This window comes from Trachemys scripta, chromosome 18, assembly GCF_013100865.1.
Source record: "Trachemys scripta elegans isolate TJP31775 chromosome 18, CAS_Tse_1.0, whole genome shotgun sequence".
Lineage (NCBI taxonomy): Eukaryota > Metazoa > Chordata > Testudines > Emydidae > Trachemys > Trachemys scripta.
This window is the reverse complement of record NC_048315.1, coordinates 10,074,355-10,092,085: the sequence shown is the minus strand read 5'-3', so window position 1 is coordinate 10,092,085 and position 17,731 is coordinate 10,074,355. Positions and strand designations below refer to the sequence as shown.

The 17,731-nt window shown below is 39.4% G+C and overlaps 1 protein-coding gene across 2 annotated transcripts in view; it reads right to left on the bottom strand.

The window, feature by feature from the left end:
* The window catches only part of PAFAH1B1 (platelet activating factor acetylhydrolase 1b regulatory subunit 1), a 59,063-nt gene extending 42,108 nt beyond the window's left edge, over positions 1-16,955 (bottom strand). For both annotated transcript variants that reach the window (XM_034752194.1, XM_034752193.1), the window contains exon 1: positions 16,933-16,955. The gene's annotated coding sequence lies outside the window, so the exon portion shown is untranslated. The remainder of the gene's footprint in view (positions 1-16,932) is intronic.
* Positions 16,956-17,731: the final 776 nt, after the last annotated feature.

Here is a 17,731-nt window from a genome sequence, read left to right as displayed (position 1 = left end):
AAAGTCTTGCTTTGAGATAAATATAATTAACCTACAAAAGGTAGGAATCACTGTAACTTATTTCTTTGTATCTAGTGATGCTAATGTTTTAAGAGTTTTACATTTTAGCTGTAAAAATTGAAAATACAGGCTAAATATTACTCATTCCTTAAAGTTTTCTGGGTAAAAAGTTGTTGGATTGTTAAATCAGGGTTTAGTGTACTGACAACTGAACCAAGACTCAAGTTACAGGAAAAATGTTTTTTCTTTAAAAAAAACCCACATATCTGTATCAGCTCAGAGCACTAACAGTTTACAAAAATGTTCTACTACTCAAACTACTTCGGTGTGGAATACCATAGAACACACGTACCAAAGGCAGCAAAGAATGCAGTCACATACAGTCCATCTGGCCATTTGATACAATTTAAAGCAAATATCCTAATGGATACTTGCTTTAAGAGCCAAAGGTATTTTCCATCTCCTTGACCAAATAGAACTGGTCTCATCCCAGTGTAACTAAAAAAACATGTTTTAATAGATGTTGCTGGAGATGATCCTAGAATGAGGAGGGTTTTGATAATGTTTAGGTTTTTTGGGGGGTGGGTGGGTGAGGGGTTTAAAATGCAGAAATATGATTTTTGGTGTTAGCTGGAAAATCTTATGAACAATTTTCTTACAGAGATAAGATCTACAACACTGCACTTGCTGATCAATTTAAGAGTTAATAGATCAGACGAGTCTCCAAAAAACATTCTTCCCTCACCCCAAAATGAGATATTGTTTGTTTCTCCTATTGTCTGTCCTTAACCACAGTACCACTTTCTCAGTTTAAGATGGCAGTTCTGTGAAGTAAACAGATGTACTTCAAGAACAGATTTTAATTTCCAGATATCAAATGGTTAGCAATAACTGATATGACTCCCACAGACTAACAGGGCACAGATGCAATAGAGCGAAGCTTCTCTACTTCCTACTCCATGAAACTGAATGGAAACCAAAGAATAAAATGTGACAGACTTGCTCTTAATTAACTGCTTCCCTGCTAATAATGCCTTGCTCTGAAGAGATGTTCAATCTTCTGAAGGAAGAGATCTCCAATAAGAAGGATAACTTCAAGCACAAAAACTTCTCCAAACACTCCTACAGCAGCTCAACTAGAAGACCCATGAGGACAATGAGACTGAGGCCATGTCTACACAATTGGGACTGTAGCTATGATCCCTAGCTATGCCAGCATAATCCTATAGTACAGATGCAATCCGAAGCGACAGAAGGGGTATTTCAGTCTCTGTAGGAACCAATGCCCCAAGCGATGGCAGCTAGGCTGAAGGATACATTCTTCCATCAACCTAGCTGCGTCTACACCAGGGGTTAGGTTGCCATAGCTATATTGACCTATATTTTAAGCACAGGCTAGACCTGAGTGAGAGAGCAGGTGGCACACAATTTAGATATCATTGCTGCCCTGAGAAGGCTAACTTTAACATGAGATTCCTCTGACATATCTACTCTTCATATTACCAGAGGGTGCATCTTACATTAAAAACTTTAAAGACTCGTCCAAACATTTCTCTTTCAAAAGCAGTGTCAAGAAACAGACTAGTGAGGTTCTCATTACAGCAGACTCAGGGTGCATTTAGAGAGGCTAAATATGGAGGATAGTCAACCAGGCTGAGGAAAGGTGGAGACCTGTTAGAGCCTTTCCTGTAGGGAAAAGGAGAAAGCAGAATGGCCCTGGAGCCTCTTGTTCTTTTTCTAGGAGATAATGGGAAGAAAGAAAGTTCTTTTCCCATGGGAAGTAAGCAAGCAGAGAAAGATTAGTACAGGCATCCCTTCTCCTTTAAGAGAAGGGGAGGGAGGAGCATGAAGCCCCTGTTTTTCCAACAGAGAAAAACAGTAGCAGAGCAGCATATGTTGAGAAGGAGTTATTGGGTGGCAAAGGGCCTCTTGTGTACCTTGGAGCCCTGCAACAGGTAGGTTAATTTATATTTATATTACAGAGAAGAGCCAAGAATCCATTTAATAGGGAGAAAAGAAGAACAGAGGCCTTGCTAATTAATGGGCACTATGGGAACCCTGAATTAGTATATTTGGGGCAGGAGCCCATAATTTATTGATGTTAAGACAAAGAGCCCAACTTAAATGAACTGAGTATGCCCAGCATCTTCCACTCTAGCTTAAGCCCCTAAGTATGCTACAACTTAAATTTGTAATTAGCTCCTAGCACAATTGGATCCAACCATAGGTCATGTACACATACCACACAGTTAGAGGCTGTTACTACCTGTGACAGTTAACAGCATTTCATTTCTGCTAGCTGGTTGCCTTCCTATAACAAGTTCAACACTTTCCTACAGCATGGACAGGATCCTATAATCATATATGCATAACCAATTTAACTGGCCTTCCTTCTTTACAACACCCTACGTACTGTGACACCCCAGAGCACATTACCATACATATCAGCAATACAATTCTGTGTATACGTCCTGCTTGTAACTCTTTTCCTGGCTAAGGCTGCCTAGATTTTCCTAAAATGCATTGCTACAAACAGCAAGTACTGACACACATGCACAGTTGAGATAACAAAAGCTGCTGTGTGGACAACCTATATTACTTATAACCAATTAAGGTGACTTAACTGGATATAAAAATGACAGTAAAAAGCTGTAATGAAGACAAGGCCAAAGTGCATATATGTAGTGTATTAAGCAGACATTTTTGGAGTGTCATGGGGAAGCATCCCAATGCAAAAAAGAACTTAATTATATATAAAGTACATTAGCATTCTTTTACAATTATTAAAAACTAAATCTTACCAGCTTCTCCTGCAGTGGCAAACACCTACTAGTCAAAAGAAAAAGCTCAGTGGTTCAAAGTTGTTATAAGAGGAGGAGTCCCCATCAACATCGAGGAAGTCCCCAACAGCATCATGGTAGAAGCCAGTGACATCTGCTAGAATTCTATTCCAAAATCCAGCTAATGGGTGACATCTTTGTCACCCTGACAAACAAGAAGTCCCCTTATTCATTCCACTTTCTGGAAGCAGCAGCTTACTGTCTGCTATGAGAAACCAATGCCCATTCCTTTATCACTAACTCTTTGTAAACCCCAAAACAGCATTTTTGATCATCCTCTCTTGTGAGCCTCCCAATAATCCTAGGTATCCTAGATTTCCTGGCATAGTTAAACAAGTCTGATCAACTTCACTGCAGCCCACAGTGTTATGAATGAAGAAGTTAAACTGAAAATTATGACGACTCAGGTCTGTTTCAGAGGCTCTTAATTTTACTCTACAGATGCTTGAGAAATCTAAAAGCAGCTGCTAATTGATGGATCTATCTACAGACGCTGGAAAACACTATTAACATCTGTTTATATTCAGCATACTCTTTGCAATCACAGGGCTATGGTTTTGGGGGAGGTTTTTTCTTTGTTTCTTTTAAAGTTGAGTTCTGCAGAAACTGATGGCTTAGGCTCCCCAAGCAAGTTTCCCCCACTCAAAATTGGCAGGTGGTTTTATGAGTTCCCTGCCGTGATAACTGACATGAAGACCAAAAAGAGAATCTGTTAAGTAAGTTTTTCTGTACATTTACAAGTATGTATGATCTAGAGCAGTGGTTCCCAAACTTTAACAACCTGTGAACCCCTTTCACTAAAATGTCAAGTCTCACGAACCCCCTCCTAAAAATGAATATATCCAGGGATTTTCTCCTTTACCTGAGTATAAATTATAAAAGTAGTGATCTTGGAAATATAAAATTTGTTTTTATGACATGCTTATTACACACTATTTATTATTAATCATTACAGTATTTTATTACATTATAAAAACAGCAACACTCTTCCAAGATCTCACTTTCCTTTCATAGCTTGTATCATTTTGAATAAGCCTATTATAAGACAAGGCTCCTATGTTTCATCAAGGAGTATCAGATGTGAAACAGCATGAAGGTATTTAAGAAGACAACTTGAAGAGTTTCTCCTACACAAGCATTCAGGTCTTGAGCTGTCCAGACAAACAACGCATGTTACAACAAAGCTTAAACTTATTGTTTTTAAAATTATTATGAAGAACACTAGCTGCCTATTTAATTTTAAAAACACCAAAAAATATCCACTTCCCTTTCCATTTCTTATAAGGAGTCTTGAAGTTTAAATCTCAGTGTGATAGATATGCTTGCTTTGATCTGCTTAGCTCTTGGAAGTCCAGGGGCTCTGGGCTGCTGGCCCTATGGGGTCCCTATGGACAGCTCTGTCCACCATTAGGGAATTTTTTCCTCAAGAACCCCCTGTAACATTTCGTGAACCCCAGTTTGGGAACCACTGATCTAGAGTCTATTAGACCCCAGTCATTCATAACTTTGGTAATTTAAAGGAGACGGTAACAAGTTTTACATGCAGTAACATCTTTGCTCTGTCACTTTTTTTTTTTTAAAGCTAATGTAAATGAAGTTCTGAAATGATTTTGTACTTACGTGTTTTTAAATAAAAAGTTTCTCAGTTTTCAATACAGTGGAAAGAAGTTATCCAATACTTTTTACTGTATTGCTGTACAACTTAAACTCTAAGACAACAATTGTAAATGGCATCAGTAACGTTTCACTTTTAAAAACAGGTCCTAAATTAAGCTCAGGAATATTCCATGAAGGTACAGGTTTAGCTGTGAAGGAACATAGTTATAGCCTTAAAAAAAAGAAAGTATTCAAATCCAAATTTTAAAGTTAATTTGTCCTAAAATATTTAAGGAAAAAAAATACAGTTCTCAAAACTTCTGTTTCATCTTAATGATTAGTCTAACACAAATTATACATTTGAAGAATATAATCGCTTCCAAAACATTCAACTGCAGTTCTCAATATAGTGGCATACAAGCTGAAGGGTTAATCCCTATTTAATATTCATAGACCATATATAAACCTGGCCTAGGGGATTAATTTGTTACTAGATCTATTATGCCACCTTGTCTTCTTGCAGTATTTTAACAAAAATCAGATGGGGGTGAAGAGGTAAAACTAAAATCGACAGGGGATTTCAGTAGTCAAAACCCAGCGTTACTTTAAAGGGCAAAGAGTTGTCCATTGTCAGGTACAAAAAAAACAAACACTCATGTACCAGACATTCCATATCTGCCCTGGAAACTGAGGGACCAGCAACTAGCAGTAGATAGGAAGTTTTAGTCCCAACTCTTCAATTAGAAGGATTTTTTTCAGAAACAGGGTTATACAAATCTGTGTAACATTATGAAGAACATAGTATGGGTAGAAGAGAGTTACACTGAAGAATCAAAAGAAAATTATAGACATGGGAATTGCTTAAATGTAGTTTTGAGTTTAAATTGCAACTAGCAACTAATTTAGGATCCAATGACCAGTGTAATTATGTGTAAGACTGAGTTGTCTTTCAAAATTAAAAAAATAGACAGATGAATATATCAAAGGGACATAATTTAAGTCATTTCTGTTTGAAGACTTATTTACAAGCACACCTAAGGCTAGAAGAATTCCCTAATATTTTTATTTTTTTTCTGTTTCTACATTTGACAGAGCTATGTGTCTAGTCAACCTTCTCTCTTCACACAAGTTTTCAAACTCACCGAGAGGAAAGTGACTTAAAAAAACTGGTAAGCCACAAGCACTGGCAAAAGGGATTGAGTAGACGAAACTTGAAATCTATTCAGTAGATATGAGCCAATAGCATCCCTTTAAGCACTACCAAAGGCTAAACTACTGTTATATGTAGAGCTGCACTGCTGGTGAATTACATATACATACAGGGTACTTGGGGCTTAATATGACTCTTTCAAAATACATTAAGAAAATGGTCATTCCCTGCCAGCTTCAGAGATAAAATTCTCAAATGTATTATGGGAAAAGTGTGTCAAAGGCATTTCAGTGGATCTAGCCTCATTTCAATGGCTTAATTTTGTTCTAACATATATGAACAGAAAGCTGCTCTGAACCAGTGAACTCTAAGGGTATAACCACAAAATAGATCCAGTCTCTCTAGAATGAATTGGGGGGGGGAGAAGAGAGAGAAGGAGAAGACTATGAAGAGAGCACACCATTCAAGGAAGGAAGACGACCAGCTAGCCATGGAACTGGTCCAAAAAAAAAAAAAAAAAGTGAATTAACATCCATATCTCAAAAAGAAGTTTAAAGACATTTGTCTCCATCTGCTGGGAAGAAACTGCAAGGTAAATTATAAGGAGGATAAAATATAAACCTCCTTATCCTTTTGTTATAATTTATGTCATAAAATAAGCTAGTGAACAAAGCAGTCATCATACTAAGGTTTTATCCATCCTGCAAAAAAAGTGACCATGCCAGGAAATTTGGTTAAAATACCATTGAATCTTCAAGTAGAGACAGAAACTGAGCTATATTTTAATAGTATTTCTAAATCATATTACAGCCCTGTAAGTCCATAGTTGTAGTACAGTTCAAGAACATGATTAAGAACATTTTTAGTTCCCTCCCCTCTACTTTGCTACATCAGTATTTTGATCATAGCATTATCTGCAAATTAGACATGTCCCAGTACATAGGTCCTACCCTGGAAGATATTTTAGGCTTACTACCTGCTAAGCATGCAGGGATGAAACTAACAGTGCAAAGTGGGAACTCACTTATGAGGCGGACTAACTTTTTTTCTATTCAACCTATGTTGATACACAATTGGTTAAGAAGTTAGAGAAAAAACATTTACAAATCCTCCCACATTATTTAAAAAAAAATTAAAGAGATGTCCATACTAACCTCAGATGATTAGGCTGAAACATAAGTCAGACTCACCTTTAAAATATGACCCAAATGAACAATTTAAAGCAAAATATCAATGTAACCTATTACACAGAGTTTAATAGTAAGAAATACTTAATTGATCAAACAAAGGGACAAAGATACCAAATTTTATTTTCAGACCATATTTACAACCCAGTTTATTTAGTAAAAAATACAATTTAACATTGCACTCGTGCATGTTTTATTGGCCCAAAAAGAAGAGAAATTGGATGTTAGACCAGTGCCACTATTCATACAAGGAATTAAAACTCCCCCCCACACACACACACACACACCCCCCAGGTTGGAGATAAACAGTTTTTAGAAAGCAAGCGCCTACTAAGGTTTTAAAAAATGGGAAAAAAAAAAAACATGTTGTACCATTCATTTTGTAAGGTTTGCTCTTTGAACAATAAAGAAGTGCACAATGTCAAAAATTACAAAACAAATTCCATAACAGTCTACTTTAGAAAAAGCTGACTGGGAAATTCAGATTTATAACCAACATTCAGGTGCCTCTCACATATGATCAAGGCCTCGACACCAATGCAATATTGCAAATCTATTTGCCTTTTCAGCACCGAGCCTATTATGAAGTTTTGACCAAACCAAACATGCTACAAAAAGGACTTGCTGGCGCAAAAGTAGGTATCAAATTTTGACAAGACTCTGAATTCACTTCTGTATTCCATCGTTTTTGCTCCTCAGCTTTCCACCAATTTTGATGGAACAAAGTTTGACAGCTTCCTTCAGAAACAGATTTGAAATCAGAAACCTGGATCTTTAGTTCTAAATACTTGAAAAGGAACAATCTCCTGATTATATTCCATTAAATATATTTTGGCTTCTTCCTGCTCTAGACTCAGTGAATAACCTTGCAATTTATGATTCGTTTTGTTGAACATCGATGGAAAGGAGACAGCTTTTCTGTAGAGTTTTCCAGTTTTGCCCATGTGGTTCTCTGTTTATTAGACCAAGAGAGATTTCTCCAACTGCAACCATAGCATCAGCCTGCAACCTGTCAAGCCCCTCCAATATCTACAACAATTTTAAGCTCAATGCCCCCCGTAGAGTCCTTTGTATAAAGCATGTGCTATGTTTTCATCAAACTCCTCCTGACAATAGTTACAAATTAAAACTAACATTTTTGATTGTCTTTATATCTTTATCAATCTTTATGAATTCCACTGCGTATTGGGAAGTTTTCATCTTCCACAATCAGCTCTGAGATTGTTTAAAGTAGTGTCCCTCAACTACTCAGACATTTAAGACGACTCCACTCAAGAATTTCTTGTCTTTTTATACTTAGTTTTTGTTGTCCAACCAAATGGCAAAGGCTTCCTTATCATACTGCATCTTCAGGACCTTGAACACATTTCACAGTTTTCTTTTTAAAGAGTTAACAGCATCGACAAACAACCTTTTCCTCTGTGGAGCAATTATAGGGCCATACCTTATGTTTGGCCAGGCATCTTGCATTGGATTTTTATGTTGATTTTTTTTACTGTAAGTTTTTCTCTATTTCTCTTGCAGCATCCAGTAGTGGATCTGTAACTTTAAATTTGTCTGGAGGACTATATCCAGAGTGAAGTACTGAAATTGTTTCCTTAAACTGACTGTTGTGTATTACTCTGACGGTGATGTGGCCATGAAAAACACTAATACAATCCTAGCTTGCATCAGGTGAAGTATTTCTAGTAGAGACAGAGAAGTGTTATTACTATTATAAAAGGCACTCATGAGACCTCATCTGGAGTACTGTGTGCAATTCTGATCTTCTATGTTTAAGAAAAATTAATTCAAACTGAAACTGGTTCAGGAATGGTCTACACAGATGATCAGAGGAATGGAGAACCTACTTTATGAAAGGAAACTTAAGGAGCCTGATTTGTTTAGACTAACAAAATAAAGAAGGAGAGGAGAGGAGATTGCTCCCTATAAAATACATCAGAGGAATTATTTAAGTTAAAGGCCAATGCTGGCACAAGACCATATGGATATAAACTAGCCATCAACAAGTTTAGGCTTGAAATTAGACAAAGTGTTCTAATCACCAAAGAAGTGAAGTTCTGGAACAGCCTTCCAAGGGGAGTAGAAGGAGCAAGAAGCCCAACTTGTTTTAAGACTGAGCTTGATATGTTTACGATGGGATGGTATGATGAGATTGCCTACAGTGGCATATAAATCATCTGCAACTGTTATTAGCAAAAATATCCAACAGCTGGAGATGGGACACTAGGCGGGGAGGACTCTGAGTTACTACTGAGAATTCTTTCCGAGGTGTCCAGCTGGTGAATCTTGCCCACATGTTCAGGGTCTGATTGCCATATTTGTATCAGAAAGGAATTTTTCCCCAGGTCTCACTGGCAGAGACCTTGGGGGTTTTTTTGCCCTCATCTGCTGTATCAGGTACAGGTCACTTGCTGGATTGAACTAAAATAAATGGTGGATTCTCTATAACTTAATGCCTTTAAATTAAGATTTAAGAACTTCAGGCTGAGTTACTGAAGTCATGGATCTACTACAGGAGTGGGTGGGTGAAGTTCTATGGCTTGCGATGTACAAGAGGTGAGAGATGATCATGGATGGTCCCTTCTGGCTTTAAGTCTATGAATCTATGTTAGCGTAAAATTAAGTTGCAACTTTATCAAGTTCAATTTGTCATCTTCTAGATCTTTTAAATGTTCTTTGCAGTTCAGAGTGAAGTCATTGCCTATTTCCAGCACAGACACTCACATATTGAAATGTGTTTATCTTAATGCATCAGAAATAATAGAAGTCAAACATGAAAAACCCTGGGCAACACTTCATAGGGACAGCTTTTTTTTTGTTTGTTTTTTTTGTTTTTTGTTTTTGTTTTTTTTTTAAAAGAAGGGGGACGAGCTTGTTTCCCCCCCGCTGCTCTGATTAGAACATAGTATAGTAGTGCTCCCCAACCATACCCTGGCTTCAAAAATATGAACCATATTTAATATCATTGAAATGGGTGGGAAAGAAAGGAGAGAATAAAAAGAAAACAATCAAAGATGTATTTCCCAGTCATTGGGCAAGAGACAAGTATCTCTAATTACTATTAATGTGAGAAACATTATGCATAATGACAGATGTCAAATTTTGTAAGGAATAGTGCCAGCCAACACTATAGTACTCTAATTGTTATTTTATTCATTACAAAGGTCAGTGTATAACTGCTCTCAAATTTTTATTCTAGCATCTTCATTTTCCAAGGAGATAGCACACTGGATCAAAATATCCAGTTCATTTCTGATAGTCATCCTCCCCCCCCGCCCTCCCGCTCTATACAGCATTATGCCTCTAATCTAGATCAATTAGGAAAAAATATTCTACTGTTAATAAATGCACCTTCTGCTTTTAGAAAGTCATGCCTAAATTAATGAAACCATACTATTCCTAACTGTATGCAAGCATTCAGGCATCTAAAAAAACAAGTCAATTAAGAAGAATTGATTTCTCTTCCACTTAAAAGGCAGGTGGACCAAGTGTAACACATAAGTAGGGCAAGTTCAAACACTACCTAGTTACTTTAAAAAGAGTGGTATATCGCCAGATGAAAGCTTGAATCCATGGTAAGATGTGTAAATTAACTGATTTTGTTTACTGTGTTAAACTTCTTTACCATCCTATCTTACATTTAATACCTAAAATCGAGCTACCTTTGAGGAGAAAAGAAGGCAGCCTTGGGGAGTAAAAAATGACTTATCCAGTTAAAATGAGTCAATTTAGTTTTGCCCAGCATAATAGGAGCTAATATCCTTCCTCTCACAACCGTCATCAGTAGGGTCCTACCAAATTCATGGTCCATTTTGGTCAATTTCATGGTACTAGGATTTTTTAAAATTGTAAATTTCATGATTGCAGTTATTTAAATCTGAAATTTCAGGGTGTTGTAATTGTAGGGGTCCTGACCAAAAAGGAGTTGTGGGGAGATCGCACAGTTATTGTAGGGGGGGTTGCGGTCCTGCTACCCATACTTCTGCTCTGCTGCTGATGGCAGTGCTGGGCGACTGAGTGGCTGCTGGCAGGGAGCCCAGCTCTGAAGGGAGAGCGCCGCCAGCAGCAGTAAGGATGGCATGGTATAGTATTGTCACCCTTACTTCTGCACTGCTGCCTGCAGAGTAGCCGCCACTCTCCAGCCACCCAACTGTGAAAGCACTGGAGAAGGGTGGCAATACTATGATCCCCTTAAAATAACTTGCGACTCCCCTGTAACTCCCTTTTGGGTCAGGACCCCCAATTTGAGAAACGCTCATCTCCCATGTGAAATCTGCATAGTCTAGAGTAAAAGCACACAAAAGACCAGATTTCACGGTCCGTGACACGTTTTTCATGGCTGTGAATTTGATAGGGCCCTAGTCATCAGTATTAAAAACTGAATGTTGTAAAGGTCTTTGTTTTATGTCCCAGAGAAAGCACTCTATCCCATGCTACTATAAAAAAACCTTTAATCAATGACTGAAAAGGAGACATGCCATCTCAATCACCAACAACCCTTCCTACGACATCTTTTTATTCCTGAAGGTCTATCCAAGAACTGATCAGGCACAGCGCTATTTCGCATAGAAAATCTGATGAAACTGCAGCTGAAGATTGATGTGACTGCAGACACATCGATAGGAAGCCACAAAGATCTGGACATGTAACACAATTGGGTCTAACTCCATTCCAGAAACAAAAGACTTAATTGATTTTTTTTTTAAGGTGGTAACAGACTAGTAATTATAGTCATTCACCAAGTCCAAGAACTTAAAAGCAAGGATGACAATAGCCATACAAGAATCAAATAAATACATACTTAACCAAAAAACAATTATTGGCTCAGTTAAGGGTTATTGTGATTATCTTGATCTTTGTAAATAAACTATTTTTTAGAAGCAATTCTATTAAGTGGGAAACTTAAAATATTTGTCAACTGACAATCTGCAGTGAAGTACTTGGAATTCTTTAAATGAATGCATAATATGGATTTTTAGTAAAATTACATGTGAGGTATTGCCCTTGACACTGCTTAGTGTAACAATGTACATATGTAATTATTTTTCAAGATTGTGTTGTGTTTATATTTTGAGTGCTGCTGAAATAGCATTTTTGCTTGGGTCAGAACTAAGGTTTCTTGCCATGAAATATGCTCTTTATATTTTAAAATTAAGTGTTTACGACTCCATTACCACAAGATTTATTATATATCCCTTACTAGTCCTTCTTTGCTTTTATACACTTGGGTTTTGTAAGTGATGGGATAGGTGAACTACATATCATTGTTAACTAGTAACTTTAACAGTTTAAAGAACAAGACACCAAAAAACCCACAGCATCATTCCATTTTTTTCCTTGTAAAATATATATATTTTTTTTTAAGTGACACAGGATGGATAATTCACTAGGTTAAGTTAGAGAGGTACCAGTGATCAATACAGCAATGGTTCCAATAGAATCCTTCCTGCATCTGATAAGTGTTGAAAAATCCCTTTTCTACTACACAGCTAAATTAGACACTCATGGCATATGCAGTACAGATTACAACAAGTTGTATGCCAGACTGAAGTTTAGATCCCAAAACTGTTCCACATCCAACGTATAACTTGCTACACTATGTCATCTTAGACAAATCATTGAATCAGTGCCTCCTACTCACCCTAAGTGAAAGATGTGGCTGCTAAAAGTACTTTATTATTATACAGTAGTCATCAGCAGGCCCAAACACACTCTATCAAAGGCATTATCCTCATTACACTTGACTTTAGCACAGAAATTGGACTCATCCTGGTCAGAGAGGCTGTGTGGTCTAGTGGATGTGTTATGTGTCTACCACTTTAAAAAAAAAAATCAAGGTTCTGTTCTGAACTATAAACACATACTTCCATCTGGAAGATGACCCTGTACATATTCCCCCTAAATCAAGGGAATATTCTGGTGGAGAATGCAGGAGGAGGAGTATTTTTCTTTGAAGAATAGCCTTGGTCAGCTCAGACTCAAAGTGTTCCGACACCATGTTTTTCCTCTGTCAATTTCAATGACTTGGCTCCTTCAGATCATGTCTAATTTACAGGTAACGGCAGATTCTTGAACATTTTACTACTCCTGTGCCCTCCAAGAGTCAGTGTCAAAGTTTACCTATTTAATATTTGAGATGCAATATGACTGTTGGGCAGACAGAAGAACTTAAAGCAACATTATAAATATTTACCAGTATATATCATCATAACACCCAAAGGCCCCAATTGGGACTAGGATCCCCACTGTGCTGGAAAATACTTTTAATTACTATTCCAAGAGCTACTTTAAAGTATTTTAATCACAAGAAGTATTTGTCTTCTGAAAATTAGAAAGCTTTCTATTATCATACTTCATTCTAAAACAAGATAGGGAGGGGAGTTACAATGGAGCTGAAAATTAGCCTTTTATTAAAACTGTGGTTGCAAACTTAACTATATAGAGGCCAATGCTTCATCTTAACACTTAATGCCAGAACCAGATACTGTTCTTCCAACACACAGGCCTCTAACATTTGAGAAAGGAGTATCTCTTAACCGGAACCTATGGAAATACCAATATATTCTAAGATGCAATGCAATGAGCCAATAAAGCGCACTTGTTAGAAGCAGGATTGGACTTCAAAATATCTACAACAAAAATCATTAATAGATTAAGGAGATTTAACTACATGGAAAGTTCGAACAGGCAATAACAAGCTGTTTTTAATTTAAGGGAACCAAACTTTCAAATCAGGATACGTTTGTGTCTCCCCTGATCCAAACAATTTGTTTCCTGGAAGGTGGATGAGTTTTCTAAAATTTTCCTTTGTCTTTGGGCCCAACCAGTTTTCCAAACAGAAGTTAAGTGCATCGTATTAAATTTGCAACCAGCTTCTACTATGCAAAGGCTATTACTTCTCCCAACAATAACTCAGACAACTGCAGTTCATGTCTAATAACTTCTCAAATAAGAATTTAAATATTCAACTTTTTGCTATTAACTTACATAAATGTATTCAAGGACCATTCACACGCATAACATTTAGCAATAGTAAAAATAACCATTTTTGTTTTGACAAACAAGACAAGGCCCTGAGTTCAAAAAATACAAATGTATAGTACAGCTGGATGCAAGTTAGAGTGCATAGGCCTTGAGGAAAAGATAGTTTTGAAAGTGAGGCATGACACTCAGCAAATATTGATTGAATGGCTGTTTTAGGTGTAAAAGGTAACATGGAAGAAGGCACAAAGTTGAGAGTAGGTGATAAAGACTGAAATTTTTCAAAAGAAGATTGGGTGGAGTATAGGAAGCAGTGTAGGAAGAAATGATGTCAGATTTGTAGGCAGGAGAACCTTGCATAGAGCTATACAAGTGACTATTAGCTGCTACTTCCTTCAGAGAATAGAAAATGAACAGGTTATTCCTGTACTAAAGGCACTTAAGAAGATGCATTTCATCTTTCCAAAGTTACAAGGAGGAAAGTATTCTGCTAGATTTAGCTTTCTTCCTATTCTGGAGACATCTTACAGGACAGATGTTTTGTTAGTAATCATAAACCTTTCCTGATCCGTAACACCAGTTTCTCTAATAAATCAAAAATTATCTTTTAAAAACAACTGCCCTGTAATAGATATTTCATTGTATGTTAATTTTGCAAATAAGTTTAGTCTATACTCACCTAATACCAGAGACTAAACCCCAAAATGAAAAAGATACAAGCACCATACAAAAAATGATTCAGACAAATTATCAGAGATTCATCTTAAGTTCAATGTTATACTTTCTATGGTCAAGACTGGATGTGAGTGGGAACACTGCTTCCCCTCATTAGAGAAGGAGAGTACTTCTAGAGAGAATAAGAAGCCCTTCCTAGATGTCTACCAGTTGATCCCTATGATGTTCCTCAAACCTCTTTGTTCTAAAGCTTTTTCTATTCATCTTTAAACCTAAGCACCAATATTACCCATGGTACTGAAGGTTTTAGTTGTATGAGAATGCTACACAAAGCAACACCTTTGTACAAGAGCTTTAAAAATCTTTACACATCACTTCACATAACTGCATCACCCACCTTCAAGTCCTGCATTCCCTACAGCTTATAAAATTACCCTGCTAGGGCACTGGAGGTGTAGGGAAAACATTAAGTTATATGAATGACCAAACAGCACCAAACCACAATATAAGAATTCAGAATGCATTTTTTCAATTCATCAGTGTAAACAATCTCCCTTAAATATGATGATAATCCTTAGTTTATATTTATTTAAATGAAATTAAGTCAACAACTGAAAAATCAAAGTCAACATATGAAAAGGATAATCATACAACATAATCCTTGCTTTGCAACAGTGACTGGTCACTTTTTACTGCCAGACTAATCGATACCCACCCTGTAGAAAAATAAACCACAAAACAGAATACTAGATTCGTTTCGTTTCAGAAGGTTCCTGCACCACTAGACTCTTCCCTAAAGAAGAGACTTCATTGTTACAGCATTTAGCATTCCCGCACCCCAGCAAAATGCAAGCAAAGAAAAAAAAATGCTATGAAAGGGTAATCTAGCCATTTCGCAGCTTCAGCCTCCTTACTCCACCCAGTCTCTTCTCTGCTCAATGGCTGCACCCAGCATCCATAAACATGGTCAAATCAAAAGAAAACACAAAAACAATAGCCCTGAAAACAAACCAGATATCAGCAACAAAACCTTTTGATAAATACATATTTTCTTTGTTTAGCTCCTTAGTATATTTTCCTGTTTTTCAGAGCCACTTTAAAGGCAAATACTACATTTTGGTAGGAGACCCTCCCTCTTCTGAAAGCCAGTTGAATATGAAACGATTGTGCAGCAAACAACAAATCATTGTGAACAGATTCTTCTCCCCACCTCAAAACTAAAATGTATAAGTAACATTTTGCCATAATATACTCCCTGACCCACCCCCCCCCCCCCCACCCCACACCCAGAGATGATTCAATCTGGTTAATAAATCTAAACGTATCACTTATGATTATTTTGCAGTCAAACAGTTCAATGAAGGCTTTTAATATAGCTTCAGTAACCTACCACCACCCTGGCTAGGTAATTCATTATGAATTGATTTGACCTGCAACAACCAAGCCCTGCTGCAGCATTATCAGCAGAGAAATTTTACCACAGCTACTATGGCAAAGGAGGTGGGGGTGCCACATTATTGTTGTATCAAAGGCCAAGTACACCATCTCCTTCACCCTACGTGCATAAATTTTACAGCCAGAAAACTGAACCACCCCAACTTTTTAAGGTAAGAGAGAAGACACCACTCTCCCCCCCCCCCCAAAAAAAACCTGCCTGCATATAGACTTCATCCTGCACAAAAGCCAATAGCAGCAGGAAAGATTCCTACTTAGATTTCCATCCTCTCTCCCATTCACCTATTTTTGTCCTAAAAGCCATTTTTAATGCCAAGTACTTGACCCCCCCCCAAAAAAATTGGAGAGATTAGACCACCCTCCCCCATTTCTGCTGCAGCTGGTTCTGAAGGTCTGACCCACCTCCTAGCAATGTTTTTTTTTTCTTACTAAATCACTACAAGGAGGTAGAGGCGGGTGGGAAACTGACTCAAAATAAAGACTAGACCTCTCCTCTCTAGGAGCAATCCTGGTTTTGTTGTTAGTGCTGCAGCTGGTTCCGAAGATCTGGGCCACCTCCTAACAAATCTCAAAGGGGACAAGAGAAGGAAAAAACAAAACTAGATCCTCTAAGGGATTTGGGGGGGGGGGGGGGAAGTTTACACAACACACACCACCCTCCTCAACCTCAATTTTTTTATTATTATTATTATTATCAGTCTCCTGTCCGGCCCATCAGCTCCGTCTTCTCCTCGCTGGTTTCTTGCTAGGTCATTAGGGGAAGGGGAGAACTAGAGGCCTGAAAGGGCGGGGGGAGGGGGGCAGCAAAAGACCCAGAGAGAGGGGGCTGGAGCCCACCGAGAAGGGGCACATCTCTCTCCCATCCCCTTGCCTGGCCCACCCCCGCCTTGGCCTATTTTCCTGTTAAATCCCCGCGGGAGGGGGAAGCTGAGACCCAGTGAAGGGGGGGTCTGCCCCCCTACACACCCCCAATGCTGCGGAGAAGGGGATGGGAGCTCCCCCCTTGTCCTCCCACTTCGCCCTGCCCCCCCCCCTCCCTCCTCACCACCAACGGGCGCGGCAGCCATTTTGAGAGCCGAGCTGGAGAGAAGGAGGGAGGGGGCAGGGGAGGAGAGAGGCGCACGGACCGCAGGGCCTGGCTCGCACCGCCGCTCCCGGATGGGGGGGGTAGCTGCGGGGGGGGGAGGGGAGAGGGGTTCTCCCCCGGACACGGCCTTACCCGCGCCGCCGCCGCCGCCGCCGCCGCTTCTCCTCGGTCCCTGAGGCCGGTGCCGCCCGTCGCTCCCATTCACCGGCGCCGAACCCTGTGGAGTGGGTGGGGGTGGCGCTACAGGGGCCGGTGGGGGTGCGGGGGAGGAGAGGGGGGGGGTCTCGGCAGGCTCCGACCCGCTCTCGCCGCCGCCGCTCCGGCTCCTCGGTCTGTCAGTAGCGCCCCGGCCGCCAGGAGGGAGGGAGGGAGGGAGCAGCTCGGCCCGCCGCACTCACTGCGCATGTGCAGGAGGGAGGGCGGGGACAGGAGCCTAGAGACCATCTTGGGAAGCTAAAGCGGAGGCTCGCGTCCCGGCATGCACCGCGCCCTGCCGCCTCTCCCGGCATGCACCGCGGGCAGCCCCTTCTTCAAGCATCTACCAGCCCAAGTCCCAATATCTCCCCATGCCCTTTCCCACACGCCCCTTCCCCCACTTCCAGCCCATAGCCCACCTCCACACCCTATCCCCTAGTATGTCCTTTCTGCCAGCCCCACACACCCCATCCCCCAGCACACCCCCACTGCTAGCCCCACACACCCCATCCTCCAGCATCTACCAGTCCCACACACCCATCCCCCAGCAAATCCATTCCCA